The sequence below is a fragment of the Salminus brasiliensis genome, chromosome 24 (genome assembly GCF_030463535.1).
Source record: "Salminus brasiliensis chromosome 24, fSalBra1.hap2, whole genome shotgun sequence".
NCBI lineage: Eukaryota > Metazoa > Chordata > Actinopteri > Characiformes > Bryconidae > Salminus > Salminus brasiliensis.
In genome coordinates, this window is record NC_132901.1 from 16,629,169 (window position 1) to 16,645,286 (window position 16,118).

The window sequence follows — 16,118 nt, forward strand, 5'->3', positions numbered from 1 at the left end:
TAGCTCCACCAGTTTGTACAGAAGTCCCTGTAGGTAATCTAATAACCGAATAATACACCTTTCGCCTCAGCTCAGGGTTCTCATACCGCGCAGGGAGGTACTTAGGTCATGGATATATATATATATATATATATATATATATATATATATTTTTTTTTTTTTTTTTTTTTTTTTAATTGGAAATTGCTATCATGTTCAAACGAGCCTATGTTATTGCACTATATGAAAAAATCTATAAAAAAAATATAAACAATTTTCCATGACACTATTTCCAACCTGGACCAGTATTTCTTTAATATCTGAGCAGCTCTGTTTGCCCATTATTGATAGTGTGGATCACACACTTGGTGTCCTCCGCAAGGAATCAACAGCAGAGACAATAACACGCACCAGAGCATCTGCAGAGCAAGGCTTATTTACCCCTACTGTACTGTTCGCAAAGTAATCCATATACTGCTTATGCTCCTGATGCAGTACTGACTACACTGACATAGCATTAAATGACTAGATTATCAATTATACTTGGTTTATTGGCTACTTGGTAAATTTAATACATTTATTGAAATGAAATGAGGAAAAAAAAAAAAAAATATATATATATATATATATATATATATATATATATATATAGACGGACAGCGCACAGACAGACAAATGGATGGATGGTGGGATAGATGGATCACTGGAACAATGGAATGATGGATCGATGAATGGATGGACAGCAGGATACAAGGATGGATGGATGAACAGGCTAAAGAGGTATTACCACACGGTAACCAATTTCTGTAGCAAATTCTTACAGCAGAACCTGAATACAGCATGTTACTGTAGATCTGTAAAGCAGCATGGTCTAAATTTAGTATCGGGTGACAGTAAATATCTTATCCTGTGAATCACAATTTGCTAATTCTGAGCAGGATTTGTTTTAAGCAGTTTAATAATCCATTTTGCTAACGTTACATTTCCCATTATTTCCAACTCATTATTTCCAACTCATTTTACAGAAGGACATCTTTATATCCTTCATAACTGTTTATAAACACAGAACGCTCCAGTAAGTTAGATGTGGATGAAATCTACACAGAGAAAATCAAGTTTTTTAGATGAACAGACATATGCTAGTGGTCTGTAACCTCAGCTTGCTAACATTACTAGGCGAGGCTTTTTCGGCTCGTATCTTTCAGCTGGTAAACTGTCAGTCTGTGAAGATGTAGTGAACTGATAGCAAGCCTGAAAAGTATCACTGAAAGCTGTATTTGCTTCAGTTTATACAAGTAGAGAGTAACAAGGAACTTAAACTCGACTCTCTCTGCCGCCATTTATTGGTACTGCATTGCTACTCAACTCTAGCTAGAGAAACACTATGGAGAGACCCACCTTCCTTAGCTAGTACGCCAGTGTGCACATCATTACCAAAATAAACAATCTGTACATTACATTTGGTGTAGAAGTAAAATTACTATATAAATTACTGGATAGCTACAAAATTTATTTAATACACAGGTTTTTATTTTTAGCCCAAGAATCCTTGTACAACAGCACCACCACCTTCAGGTCTGAAGTCACTACAACTTTAAACATGCAAGGTGATGAATTTTTGGTCCCGAGAGCTTAGCAACCTGTGATGTGAAAGAATGAGGAATTGGTCAGGGAATGTTTCTGCTCTGCAGGAGAAAGCGTGTTAATATCTAATATGGAAAACAGATAAGACTCTCATTACCTCTCAGCGTTGCTCTGAGAGAGGAGCAGGAGTAAAGAGGTGAGACAGAGAGAGAGATTAGAGGAGATGACTGGCTCCGCTTTAGCTCTTCATGTCCTGCAGCTTCATGCAGAGGTCAACTTAATTTTACTCGTCTAATATTAAAAACCTGACACTGATAAAAGAGTTACTCTTCATTAGCCAGCGCCAGGGATTGAAGGAGCAGATGGGGTGAAACCTCAAGGAATTCCTCAATTGCTGAGGACAGGTAGAGAAGTTTAGTCTCATTTTTGGGTAGAAATGAACATATGGACACCTGCTCATTGTTTCTATTGAAATATTTAGTGAGGTCAGGATGTTGGATGATCATCGCTCCACCTCATCCCCAAACTCCCCAACTCAAGAGTACTGGATGGAGCAGAGAGTCATATTCTATTGGCAGTTGGTCCTTCTAGCTCCAAACAGATCTACTGATCTCTGTCTGGATTCTTCTGGCTCCACCTTGACTCTGTCTCTATTCTTCTAGCTTCACATCGCTTCTCATTCAACTTTACTCCTTAATGAAGCTACTAGTTTCATCTTGATCTTCTCTAGAACCTCAAGGTTCTGATTGTTCCTTCATATAGCCTTCTGGTGTCACCCTGGTCTGTTTCGATATTGTTTTGTATCTTTTCTAAAAATCTGGTTGTTTCTACTATGGTTGTTTCCACTTTGGTTGCCCTGGTCATGTTTTGATCTTTCTGACATTTGGGTCCATTCTTATCTGAATTGGTCAGTCCCCACTCTCCACTATGGTCTTAATCTGTGTCTGGGTCGTCACTGCTTCAGCCCTGTGTGACTTTTACTCAGATACTGTATAAAACCCTGCAGTTCCACCCTGGCTGCTTGTAGAATCTTCTAGGCCCTTCTAGGTCCACCACAGTCCTATCCAGATCCTTCTAGCTTTGTCTTGCTCTTGTCTGGATCCTTCTTGTTCCACCAGTCGTATTGCCTGCATGTCTTGATATGATTTCCTCACCATATATAGACCTTGTTAGATAGACTTTGTAGAGGCTGACTTGTTTCATCCCAACAATTCTGAGCGCTGTGCCGGCTCCACTGTTTGCTCTGCTCTGTAATATGTTCCAATTTTGACCTTGCCTGCCTGTTTCTCGGTTTCTGGTTATGGATTTGCCTGTGTTAACCTCGCCTGCCTGTTCTCTGACCCTCCGTTATGGACTATGACCGTGATAACTGGAAAAGCCCTAATAAACAGACTGCACACATCCTATTGCATCAGGCTGCCATTTGTTACAAAGCCTCTCTATTACAGATGTGGCTTCTGACAATTCTCTGGCATGTTAGGCTTTGTAAATGGTTTAAAACATGTCACAAGGACCAAGACGGCATCCCCTGTTTCATAAATCAAAGAAAAAAAAAGTGTGTTTTTATTATGGCGGACCATGATGTGCTTTCTACTGGTCATTAAATCTCCACATAACAATCACTCAGCAGAGTAACATCATCTACTGAGCGCTGAACAGACCCTAACGGGATGCCTCAGCTAAATTGGCCTCCATGTGGTCACTGGAATGAAGCCAAGAGCAGCTAAAGACATGAAATGATTAAAAATCTAATGCCTTTTTTTTTTTTTTTTTTTGCTTTTCTCAGAAAGAAAAGACAGCAGCAACAACAGCAGATGGTTAAGATTTCACTCAGAGTGGCTCACTATGGGGTCTGCATGTGAAGTACAGAGAGATGAAAAGCTATCCCACATAAGTGATGCTCTGCAATAAGCTATCATTAAAATAAATGCAGGGTTGTGTCTGATAAAAAATGCCTTTCAATTGATTTCACATCAAGTGGCTAAGCTTTTGCCCTCATTTAAGCCGTGTCCAAGTGAGAGCGTTTTAGCCAAAGGGTAACCATGTCCAGACTGGAAATTAAGCACTAGGAAGGAGCAATTTGCTAAAAGCTGGTGTCAACGTGATCAAAGACTGCAGCGTTTAATCAGTGATATTTGGCACTTTGAATTCAGTGATATTATGTCCCAAACACTCGTCTAAATTAGCTCGGATCACTTACTGAAGTGATTCCTGTTTCAAACCCACACATTGTAAAACACTCTAAGTGCTAGATGCTAATAGTAAGTTAATGTTATGCAGTGGCATTTGCATCACACACTTCAGGACATTCAGCAGCTCATTTTCAACTTGTTTAAAGATACGAGGCACAGGAGAATAGTTTTACCACAGGCACAGCTTTACTCTGTCTTTGTCTTGTGGGGAAAAAAGCCTTTTTATTCATTATTATATATACTATATAGTTTACACACACTCATTTATTCATGAACATCATGGCAATATTAGACGTTCACAGAGTTATTTAAACAGTTTCTTTTCAGGGTCAAAGTATACATATACTATATAATGGTGCTAAAAAAGGCACCAATTAACTTGACAAGGCCTAGGCCTCTTCACTTCCTGTTAGTGATCATGATTGTCTAACAGGGTTGACAATTTTTCTGTGTTTCCTTAAAAAAGGTCTTCATAAAGATGTTTCAAGAACTAAAGGTGAGGCTTTACCAACTGTTAAACATGGTGGTGGTAGCAACAAGCTCTGGAGATGTTTTAGAACTGGGACACTGCACAAAGTGTTTTGTATAATGAAGAAGAAGGACTACCTTAGAACTCTTCAGCATAACCTAAAACTATTAGCTTGAAAGTTGAAACTTGGAGTGTTTCAACAGGAGTTCAAAAGTCAGTGACCCCAAATGCACAGTAGAGGTAGCTGTGGAATTTGTAAAGCAGGCTAACATGAAGTGTTTGGAATGGCCCTACCCAAAGCCCTGACAGTCAGCCCTGTGCTAGGAAAGATGGGAGGAATAGATTGAATTCAGGGCCCTTATTTTTTGCATTTGACTTGGGATAGGGGATACACAGGTGATGGAAGTTATACATACAGGTAGCCTTTAAACAAAGTGTCGTCTGTCCACCAATATTTTCATATGAGGACCGATTCTAAAAACAAATCATAAGAAAATATAAGTAGGAAATACTGCTACTTCAGTATTGATCAGCTTACCCCATAATCTAAAGAGAAGCAACTCCTCTAGGCCGGATGTCCAAGAGGAACTGAAAAGAACCAGAGCACCTGCTGGATGGCTGTTGAGTTATCGACAGATGCATCTCATCAATACACACACTTTCAGGCCCAGCAGGAATGAGGGCACTCGGGCCTATTGATTGGCCTTGCAGACCAGTCAGAGTCTGCAGGACTTTACACATTTAATACTGACCTGTGTAAAAGCTAATAGCCATGCAAACGTTTAATTAAGCGGTCAGGAAGGAATGACTGTCGAAGCAACTAGGCATACACACACACACACACACACACACACACTTTCTCCATCATGCTATCAGTCACAATAATAGAACGATTTTATTTGCATACCATTCCTGGCATTAGGCATCATCAGACTAAATACACATCTATCATCTAGGAAACTTCAGCTTAATAAAGAGTCTTTAAAATCAGCCCACTTTTGCAGTTTATACCAATTACATCACAGCTCATGTTAGAAACTGCACTTAACAGGCGGCTGATGAGCTTAAGTATGTAAAATCCTTCATGGGTGAAGACGTTTTTGGAGAGAAGTCAAGGCCATGCTATCAGGAACAGAGACGAATTACTGACATCTGTCTGATCACAAGTTCAAGGGAGGTCCTTCTACAGAAATGTAAGGGCTGGCACTAACAGAAAGGGCTGGCACTAACAGTAATATCTGTAACCGGGGGAGCCTACTGCTTATTTGGACACCTAACCAGTAGTTTGTGTTTTTTTTATAGTTAAACAATGAAACTTAAGTAATGATTTTCTTAATCTTTAAATTAAAAAAACCTAAGAACAGTCAGTATTCTTTATCTATTTATTCTTTCACACCAGGCCCCCAGCTTCGCCATACCAGCTAACAGACGCCTATGTTGCTAGCTGGTGGCAATGTGGCATGACTCAAGATTCAAACTTGCGTCCCCAGCCTGGCCATAAGTCCCCGACAATTGGTAAAATTTGGTAAAAAAAAAAAAAAAAGAACTTATTTCTTATTTCTTAACCTCACGATTACCTTCCAAGCACTAGTTTTAGACTGTAAGAGGTCAAAAGATCAGCCTGTAAAATGATCAGTTTGAATAGTTGAATTACAGAATTAATTTCTAAATTTACAGGATTTTACAGGCTTGTAGTTCCTAGTTACTAATTAAGGAAAATTCCATTCTAGCTCTCGTTTACTGAAGATATTTAAAGGCTTTTTTCTCTCCACTGCACGGATTTAACTTAATATTGGAAAATTAGCTGTTATTTAGCTTGCAGCAGCAAAAGGTCTGTTACATGTGGCCTAGATAAGAAAACAATGAGAAGTGTCTTAAAAAACTTAAAAACACTTAAGACTTTCCTAAGATAATATCTTAAAACGTCTATAGAGTTTATAAAAGTTGTATTTAGAAACATCAGTGTCTGTCTTAAGATCCTTCATAAATGATTTCTTAGGAAAGCATCAGGCATGAACATAAGCACTTGAGTAACCTGAGGAGTAGCCTATTGATTGACTGGCAAACTGAGACATTTTTGTCGTTTTTGAAGTAATGTGAATCTGGCAGTTGACCTTTACATTGTGGCAAAATTTCATATGTGAATGGTCCAATAGAAATGCTCCAAAATGACTTTAGAGAGATGTGCAGTAAAAAAGCAGCCTTCACAAACGCAAGTAAAGGACCCAAGCAACAAAACTTTGTAGTCTAGCCCAACCAATAACAAATAGTGCCATTAGCTAAATGTGGTTGGTGTGGCGCAACAGATAACACCACCACCTGCCATTGCGTTACAACAACACCATGTGGGAGACCAGGGTTCGATTCCCGGTCTGGGTGACTATGCTGCGCTACACCAATAAGAGTCCTTGGGCAAGACTCCTAACACTACATTGGCCCACCTCTGTAATACGAGTAACCTTGTAAGTCGCTCTGGATAAGAGCGTCTGCTAAATGCCGTAAATGTAAATGTAAATGTAAATGTAAATGTGATATTAGCAAAATACTAGCTAACAAGTGGTATTAGCTAAAACTGCTATGTTGGGGGTCAATTTGAGACTGGAGAAACATTATAAAATGCCCCAGGCTTTCAATTCAGATCCCCAAAACAGAGGAGTTTTGATATTTTAGAGTTTTCACAGCTCACTAAAACACAGATGTACTCAAGTTGTCTAATAATGTGAGTTTCAGACAGTGACATATCTACCGATTTATCTTTTATTACCACGGAGACTCATTAGTCCTCGGAAAGCAATTCGCCCATGCAATAAAAATGACCAGAGATTGATTAAACTACTTGTTTTGCACCAGAGGGTTTATAAGCTTAGATTGGGTTGAGAGAGAGAGAGAGAGAGAGAGAGAGAGAGAGAGAGAGAGAGAGAGAGAGAGAAGAAGAAGAAGAAGGAGAAAATGAAGAAAAATAAGTATAAGGGAAAGTAGTAAAGGCACCTGGGCTTTTTGTTTACACTTGGATGAATAATTTCTGCATTTCTGCACAGATTCAGTACAATGTTCATAGCAGCCACCGTTTCCCCAGGTTGGCCTGGGCTGCCAGATGTGAAACCCTTAGCGAAAGTAGAGTGATTTTTCTTCTTTTTTTTCCCTCAAAGAATGATGCTTCGTTAATTAAACCTCCATCCTGAGATCCCTTCAGATACAGTCAGGTGCTCACAGCTGACCTGTTTTCAGCACAAGAACATCGGGAGAGAACTTTCAGGTGAGTGGGCAGATGTGGAGTGTGTATGTGTCGTTGTTACCTGTGCTTGAGTGAGGCCCGTTCATCTGCACATCCTGGACTCCATCCTGACTAACGGTGCTTTTAAATTTCTGCAAGGTATACATGCATACACTGTATGTCCAAATGTTTGTGGACACCCCTTTTAATGAATGCATTCAGCTACTAGAGTAAGAGTAAGTATTGCCAATAGATTAGGACTCTGTGGAACAGATGAACATAAACTTATGGCCACCATACCTAATGCCAGGCATAGGTTAGAGAGGTATAAAGCCACCCAGCATTGAGCTGTGGAGCAGCGGAACTGTGTTCTCTGGAATGATGTGCTTTGCCCACTGCTTTTTTGCAAAGTATTGGATGAAGCAATGCTCTAAAGCCTAGTAGAACAAGTCTTAGAAGTGTTATAACCATGCTGCGTTAATATAGGGTTAATACCTTAGTTTTTCAGAAGAAGCAATAAATCAGCTGCTATCTCAATATTTTTTATCCATATCATGTATTTATTTGTATATCTTTCACCATAATTAAAAATTGTAATGGGTGAAGTCTTCACCTACTGTAAGAAAGGTCCTCATCTAGTCTCAGTCATAGTCAATTATGTTGTATAGATATACAATGGATAGTTCTGGTTTTGCCTGACTAGCCATGACCTTAGCCATTGTAACAAATCCCACAGGAACAAAATACCTCTCACTGACATTATTAAACAACTCGACACTATACATGAAAAACTAACAAAAAACAAAAAAACACACCGTTATTATAATTCAACTTTACTTCTTATGGTCAAGAAATCACTTACCCAAAAAAACAATGCTCTGTAATGCTTTATACTGTTCGTATGAACCACAAAGCCATTCCGACAGACTGCAATAGACTACAGGAAGTATAGGGGACGATATGGCTTCTATTCTTAATTTTAAAAATATATATCGATATAATATATATCGACAATGTTTATATGGTCCACACAATCAATCAACAGTCTGTATTCGCTACAGAAAGTGTAGGGGGCGATATAGCCTCTATTCAATTACTGCACAATGCATGTCGAAATCTTTGCACTTCAGTTTTAGCAAGAACAGAGGAAATAGCTGAAGGGCTAATAATGGTCAGATCTGCTGTGGCACCACAAGGGGGACCTGCTCAATATGTACTCTGTATATGTACTTTTAATTAACTACAATTAACTAAATAACTGTGTTCTGTCAGTGTCATATTTATCAGAGATTTGATCAGAAGTGAAGTGGTGAAGCTACAGTTGGCACATCACTTTACCAGCATTTGCAGTTTAATACAGCGAATATCAAAGTAATGAAGCCAAAACATCTGAACATTTAAACTCTCCAAAGTTTGATTGTGCCGTGCTCAGTTCAAGCGCTGTCATTACCCTGTATTGTTTTAAACTCTCTCTCTCTCTCTCTCTCTCTCTCTGTCTCTCTCTTGCACACGCACTGCTTATGAAGGAACACTGATTGCACTAAACGGCTGCTGCCCTGATTACATTTTAAATTTAAAACCAATTGCTTATGTTTTTTTTAGTTTTTTTTTACATAAGATTGATTTACGTCTGACAATATCCTTCGGTTGAGAAGAAGGAAGAGAAGAGACAGAAGTACACAAAGCGAAAGATGTAAGGAAGAAGAGGAAGAAGTCGAAATACATTACATATCCAAATGTTTGTGGACACCCCTTCTAATGAATGGATTCAGTTACTTTAGGCTGCACTTATTGTTGACACATATGCGCAAATGCACACCCACAGCATGTCTAGTCCCTGTAGAGAAGTACTGCCAATAGAATAGGACTCTCTGGAGCAGATAAAACCATAAACCTATTGGCACTATGCCTAATGCCAGGTGTGGGCTATAGAGGCATAAACCCCCCCCAGCATTGAGCTGTGGAGCAGTGGAACTGTTTTCTTTGGAATGATGGATGGGGCTCCATCCAATACTTTTGGGTTGAGGTGGAGAGTTAGAGATGAGGTGGGGTGCTGATCCTTCAACATCCTGACCTCACTAACGCTCTTATCGCTGAATGCAATCAAATCCTTACAGCAGTGCTCCAAAATCTATCAGAAAGCTTTAAACTCTTTTATAAGACCATTGATAATGGAAGAAACAGTGATTGAGCAGGTTTCCACATACTTTGGTCCATATAGTGTATTTGTTCCACGTTCCTATATGTATTATGCAAGCATGGAGACACACCCACTTCAATCAGACGCTCTTACATTCTCTTGGCAGGTTTCATTTTGTCAGCCGTGATCTAGGCCTTTTACATGTATACATATATAGTTTTCCAAGACTATACAGGCAAAAGTATTGGGACACATATTAATAACTGAATTCAGGTGTTTCATTCAGTCCCATTGCCATACAGTCTGCCTTTACACACATTAGTGAGAGAATGGGTGGTTCTCAAGAGCTCACTGAATTCCAGTGTGAGACTGTGTGTAATAGGAGCCACCATTGCAACAACAAGTCAGCTGGTGAAATTTCTTCCCTCCTAGACATTCTACCGTCAAATGTGAGTGGCATTATTGAAAAGTAGGAGTGTTTAGGAACCACAGCAACTCAGCCACAAAGTAGCAGACCACGTAAAGTTACAGAGCGGGGTCCTGAGGACCATAGTGCATAAAAGTCTCAAACGCTCTACTGACTCAATAACTGCAGAGCTCCAAAGCGGCTGTTAAAGCTACAAAGGGGGTACTTTTGACATGGTATGTAAAATGTTCCGGAAAATGTCATATTTACGTTGATTTCCTGTAGAGGATTTCTTCTCTCATATACACATAGACAATCGATAGAACATGTAGTTTGTATAGTGTATGATTGTATATTGACGCCGCATTCTTGCTTCCCGAGCCACAGCCATGGACCATGCATGATTTCAAACAAAGTTTGAGGCAAAATAAAAGATGCTAAAGGACTCGTTGAGACATTGCATTTGGGTGCCGTCTCCACGGCAAGCAATGAATCATCCAGCGAGAGTCATTTTACTGAGTGACAGAGGAAAGAGCGAGACAGAGAGGGAGAAAGAGAGAGAGAGAGAGAGAAAGAGAGAGAGAGAGAGAGAGAGAGGAACAGAGAGGCGTTACAGAGATGGATTTGGGTGAGGCAGGAGGCAGCTGCAGCGGAAAGCGTCTCTGCTGAGCTCAGTGACAATGAAATCAATAAACACAGCTTTCAATCAGCACCACAGCCAAAGACAGGATTCCTACCACTAATAGCATCCAAAAAGTGTGTGTGTGTGTGTGTTTGTTTGTGTGTGTGTGTGTGTGTGTGCTAGAGAGAGAAAGAGAGAGAGAGAGTAATTCAGCATAGCCATAGCTCTTGGCTGTTGGAAGCCCGGGCAAATTGAAGTGTGTAAATCGTGGCATTACGGAGCCTTGGTGTGTTAAACTGGCACTGCTGCCTGCAGATTAGCAAGGCCAGCGCTAACATCCTTCTGCAGAGGGAGGCCCTCTCTGACAGTAATGGCTGCCAGTCTTGTCTTAAGCTCGTGTCAGATTCCGCCAGGCTGACACACTTCCTGCCTTCACTGAAAACCTGAATTCCGGACAAAAAAAAAAAAACCTTGTGCAAAAAATAGCCCACCAGAGCCTCACGATTCCAAAACGAAGTCTTGTGAGAGTCAAATTCACACTTAAGTTCAGAGCAGTTCTAAGAGTCACAGTAGTAAACGAATCAATCATAGTGAACACTGATAGGAATTAAGACTGAACTGAATAGTTAGGCCTGCAGCCTGAAAAAGAAATCAGATCAGTTATATCTGAAGAAAATAACTTACTTGCAGAAGTAAAACACATCAACCCTTCACTATCATAACATTATATAGCATTAATGACACATTAGTTCATAGCAGAAACTGAATAATAAATAGTACTCACTGTATAAGAATAGATACTGAATAACTCACAGTACATACTGAATAATTTCTAGCAGTTTTTATTATTATTATTTTTTAGTCATTTCCAATAGTTACTGAATAATTCATAGTAGTTATTGAACAGTTTAAATTACTTACTTAATAATTCACAGAACACACTGTGCTGTTTAATAATCTATAGTCACTACTGAATCATTTTTAGTAGTTTCTAATATCTACTGTGATATTTTTTATTGTAGCTTTTGAACAATATCATAGTAGATACTCAAATATTCATAGTAGTTTCTCTATAATTCTTAGTAAGTACTAAACAGTTCATATCAGTTACTTCATAATTCACAGAAGATATTGTTATTGAATAAAATACAGTGAATATTTAATAAAAAGCAGTAGTTGTTAAATAATTTTTATAGACACATAATTAAAAATTACAGAATACTTCTAAATAATGAATAGTGAAGAGTAACTGAATAATTCATAGTGGATATTGAAGAATTTATAGTAGATAATGAATAATCCATAGTAAATACTAAATAATTAAAAGTAGTTTCTACTATCTACTATGATAGTTGTATAGTAGTTTCTGAAAAATGTCATAGTAGATATTAAACAATTCATAGTAGATATTAAACAATTCATAGTAGTTTCTAGATATAAGATATTAAGATATAAGATATTATTATTATTATTATTATTATTATTATTATTATTATTATTATTCAAAACAGTAAATGCTGGATAAAGAATAGCAGTTGCTGAATAAAGTGTTCACACTTTAATATTCAAAAAAATGTTGAAATATTTAAAAAGAATCTTAAATAATTACAAAATAATTCATAGCAGTAACTAATTCATAGTAGTTTCTGAAAAAAAATCATAGTAGATATTGAATAATTCATAGTAAATTCATTATACATTCTGAAAAATGCACAGTACATAATTCATAGTATAGCATCTCCAATAGCTACAGAATAATTTATAGCAAATACAGAATAATTCATAATTCAAAAAATACCTGAATACATAGTACATAATAATTAATTCATTGTAGACCGTGAATTATCCACAGTAGCTACTGGATAATTCATAACTAGTATCTGCTAATGACTCAGTCAACTATCTCATAACTCCAGTGATGTATCAGTCTAGCATCACCAACACTGTACTGTACACTGTAACAGTCAGTACAATTTCAGAAATATAAGAATCACAGTGTATTTAATGTATTTAGTGTATTTTATATTTAAAATGGGAAACTAAAGTAAATATTTTTTACATGCTTGCAGATACATTCATATTTATTCATTCATATTTTTTCCTTTTTTTATTTATTTATGTGTTTACAAATCATTCAAGCAGTTCGTATGATTGCTTGCTTCAGGAAAGAGGACACTGACAAAAAACAGGAAATTAAACAAATAAAGGAGATAAAAAGGAAAACAGGCCAATGATTATTCTGAAAAGAAGCTTTTTATTTTTTTCATTTTGTTCCCAGGGCTCTTTCTGGTGCCCCTCCTTCTTCTCTCTCTCTCTCTTTCTCTCTCTCTCTCTCTCTCTCTCTCTCTCTCTCTCTCTCTCTCTCTCGCGCCTAAAAGCACATTAACTAATCCATATAAATGACCCCTTTCACTGTGAGCCATGCGCATCAGAGGCTGACACTACTCGGCAGACTGCGGGCCAATTTCACATTGAATTTCCAGCATGATTTGGAGCATGCATGAAGAATTGCAAATCCGGACCCGTTTTGCCGTCCCTTCCAAACGACCCCGCCGCCACGCTCAGAACGGGACGCATAAACAACCATATTTCATAATAATGTATCTCTGATGTAAACTGAAAATAAGCCTGTTTACGCTATTGTGTCAATACGACTATGTGTGTGTGAGTGTGTGTGTGTGTGTGTGTGTGTGTGTGTGTGTGTGTGTGTGTGTGTGTGAAATGGATTGGACACACAAGGGTCATCTGTCAGTAGGGTGTTGTGGAGCAAATGTAGACGGGTAACATTTAGATGGGCGATGGATTGAGAGAGCCAGATTGATCAAAATAAGCCACGGGGCGAGAGGAAGAGAGAGAGAGAGAGAGAGAGAGAGAGAGAGAGAGAGAGAGAGAGAGAGAGAGAGAGAGAAAGAGAGAGAGACTTCATGAAATCCAAATTCATGTCATGCTTTTATTGACGCTCGCCTATTATGCTGCATAAAGCAGGCCCCATTTCACGCAGCTATGCTGAGAGAGAGAGAGATAGGGAGAGAGATAGAGAGAGAGAGAGAGAGAGAGAGAGAGAGAGAGATGAGAATGAAAGTGGATTTTTATCGTATTAAAGGAGTCGGGATCAGGTCAGGGAATTCTCAGAGTGTTGGAATTTGACCATATTTGAACACATGCTGAATTTTCCCCTTCGCCTTTTTCTTAAGAGTGTCTTTTTTAAAAAAAGAGTCAAAACATCAACACAAGCTTTACTGAGAAACGCTGGACAGTAACATGCCCTAGTTTGTAATGATCCTATTTAAGGGCTTCAGGATATTGTTGCTGTCCTGCAAAAAAATCAAACAAACAAACAAACAAACAAACAAAAAAAAACCTTACATCTTCCTGTTTTTTTTTACTTTGTGACTTAATATAAACTGGTCAGTTGTTTTGTTTTTGTTTTTGTTTTTTTTACATGGTGTCAGAATTACATGATGGATTGACCAATAGAAATGCCCCCAAAGTTTTTTTTTTTGTTTGTTTGTTTTTTTGTTTGTTTGTTTGTTTGTTTTTAATGACAGCAACAATATAGATATATCATCATATATGAAAACAAGCATTAGTTACTTTGTCATATTATGTGACTACACTCACGCACCCATCTCAGGAGGTTCAGGTGCAACAGAAGAACCACTTTTGGTTCCCTACAAAAACTTTTCAGTGGAATTATTCTCTAAAGTTGTGTGCTCGTGCGTCCGCTTATACCTTCAAAGCTGGTCTCAAAACCCAGCTGACTTATGGTTGTGCTATTATTATTATTATTATTATTATTGTTGTTGTTGTTGTTGTTGTGGCAAACCATGAACTTCAAACCTTTGTCTACTCATTCAAAAGAAAATACGTCATGACCAAAAGAAGCCTGAAAGACCAAAACCCCCAGAAAGTTATGTAACAGTTTTGACTGGTTATATTTACACCCCCAAAAATTTTTAGAAACCCAGTCCACAAGTCAAAGCCCAAATCAAAGTTAGTATACCAGTAAAATGTGGCGGCGACTTCAGTAGTATATGATATTGTTAATAGCAGAGAGCAGCACATCACTTCTAGACTCTGCTAGTTGGGATGTGAATCATGCCTCATGACCAGAATTTTTCCTGTGACACTGTCCACAGAAGGGGAGCTCAAACTCGGGCACACAACAAAGAGAAAGCTGGGGGGAGCAAATGAGGATTCACGCTAGGCTGAAAGGTAGCCTGTGCTAGTTTTTACCATCCCTTCTCTCCAATGTAGAAAACCGAAGCTATACACACATCGGAAAGGAAAGCACTGGCTTATTTTCTTCTGTGAGTAAGACTCTGGCAAGCCAAACCCAGGGAAGCGAGTAGGGGCAAGGCTAAAAGCTAACCCGACCAAAATCTCTTCAGTTTGCTAACAGCACATTGCAACACTGCGACAGCACAACAGGGTTTTAAGTAGACTTAATGATATCAGAGTACTAGTATTTATACATTAAGAAACATTTGAAAAAAAAAAAAGCTCAATAATTATGATATTATTAGTTATTAATTATTATTTTGTCCCACCCACTAGTGCATGGTGAGAGGACATACTCTTTTTGAGAGGACTTGTATATCTACCTTAGCCCCGCCCATTCACACTAAAGCCATTAAGAGTGTTGCAACCTGTGCTGCTTTTCAGTAAGGCACAAGACAGGGCAGCTAATCAGAACAGAGGCCATTTACATTTATGCATATTAATAAAAAAAAACAGCCCACTGCAAAATAGCTTACTTTTAACAGTGTTGGTCAAAGGGCTCACACATCCTCACAACACACAGTGATTGGATAGAGAGCTAAAGGCAAAGGCCAATATCACAGTAATGATTAGCATGCAATACATTGTGCAGCACTATTCCCCATCCATTTACCTTCGTAATGCTTTCTGAACATACCCCATACACCCCCTCCTCAATTGCTTACTCCTTTAGATAGCTAATAACTACTTTAATGCATCAGACAATTTTGTCACATTCTGTTATATTAGTAACGCCAGCTTGCAACCAGCTGTCGGCGGACAACTTTGAAAGAGACCACAACCCATGTCTTCCCTGGACAGATACATTTTACACATCAGTGGGTTTCACACAGCAGAGTTTTCTCTGATCCAATTCCTCAGCTAATTAGCTTGAATCAGGTACGTTAGAGCGGCATAAACAGGGACACTTTATCAGAAACCCTGTGCTGGTGTATAGAGACTGTAGCCCATCTGTTGATGTTGATGCACAGTTTGTGTTATCCAGCCTCAAGTTTTCATCAGTGGCCAGTTTCTGACCACAGAGATGTCCTTCGCTGGACATTTTTGGATGGAGAGCCCAGTCTCAGCTTGACGTGGCCCCTGTCAACACCTCTGGGTTTGATACACTCATACCAGCACCACCGGCATTACAATGAACCATGATTTGAATCACTGCTGTGCTGAGAGAGTTACACCATCCAAATAATATCTGGTCAACAGTGGTTCTGTGGTCAGAAACTGACCCACTATG

The 16,118-nt window shown here is 38.6% G+C and overlaps 1 protein-coding gene across 33 annotated transcripts in view; it reads right to left on the minus strand.

Annotated features, from left to right (window-relative positions):
* Positions 1-16,118, minus strand: part of ptprda (protein tyrosine phosphatase receptor type Da) — a 617,722-nt gene that overhangs the window by 317,940 nt on the left and 283,664 nt on the right. The gene's annotated exons all lie outside the window — the stretch shown is intronic.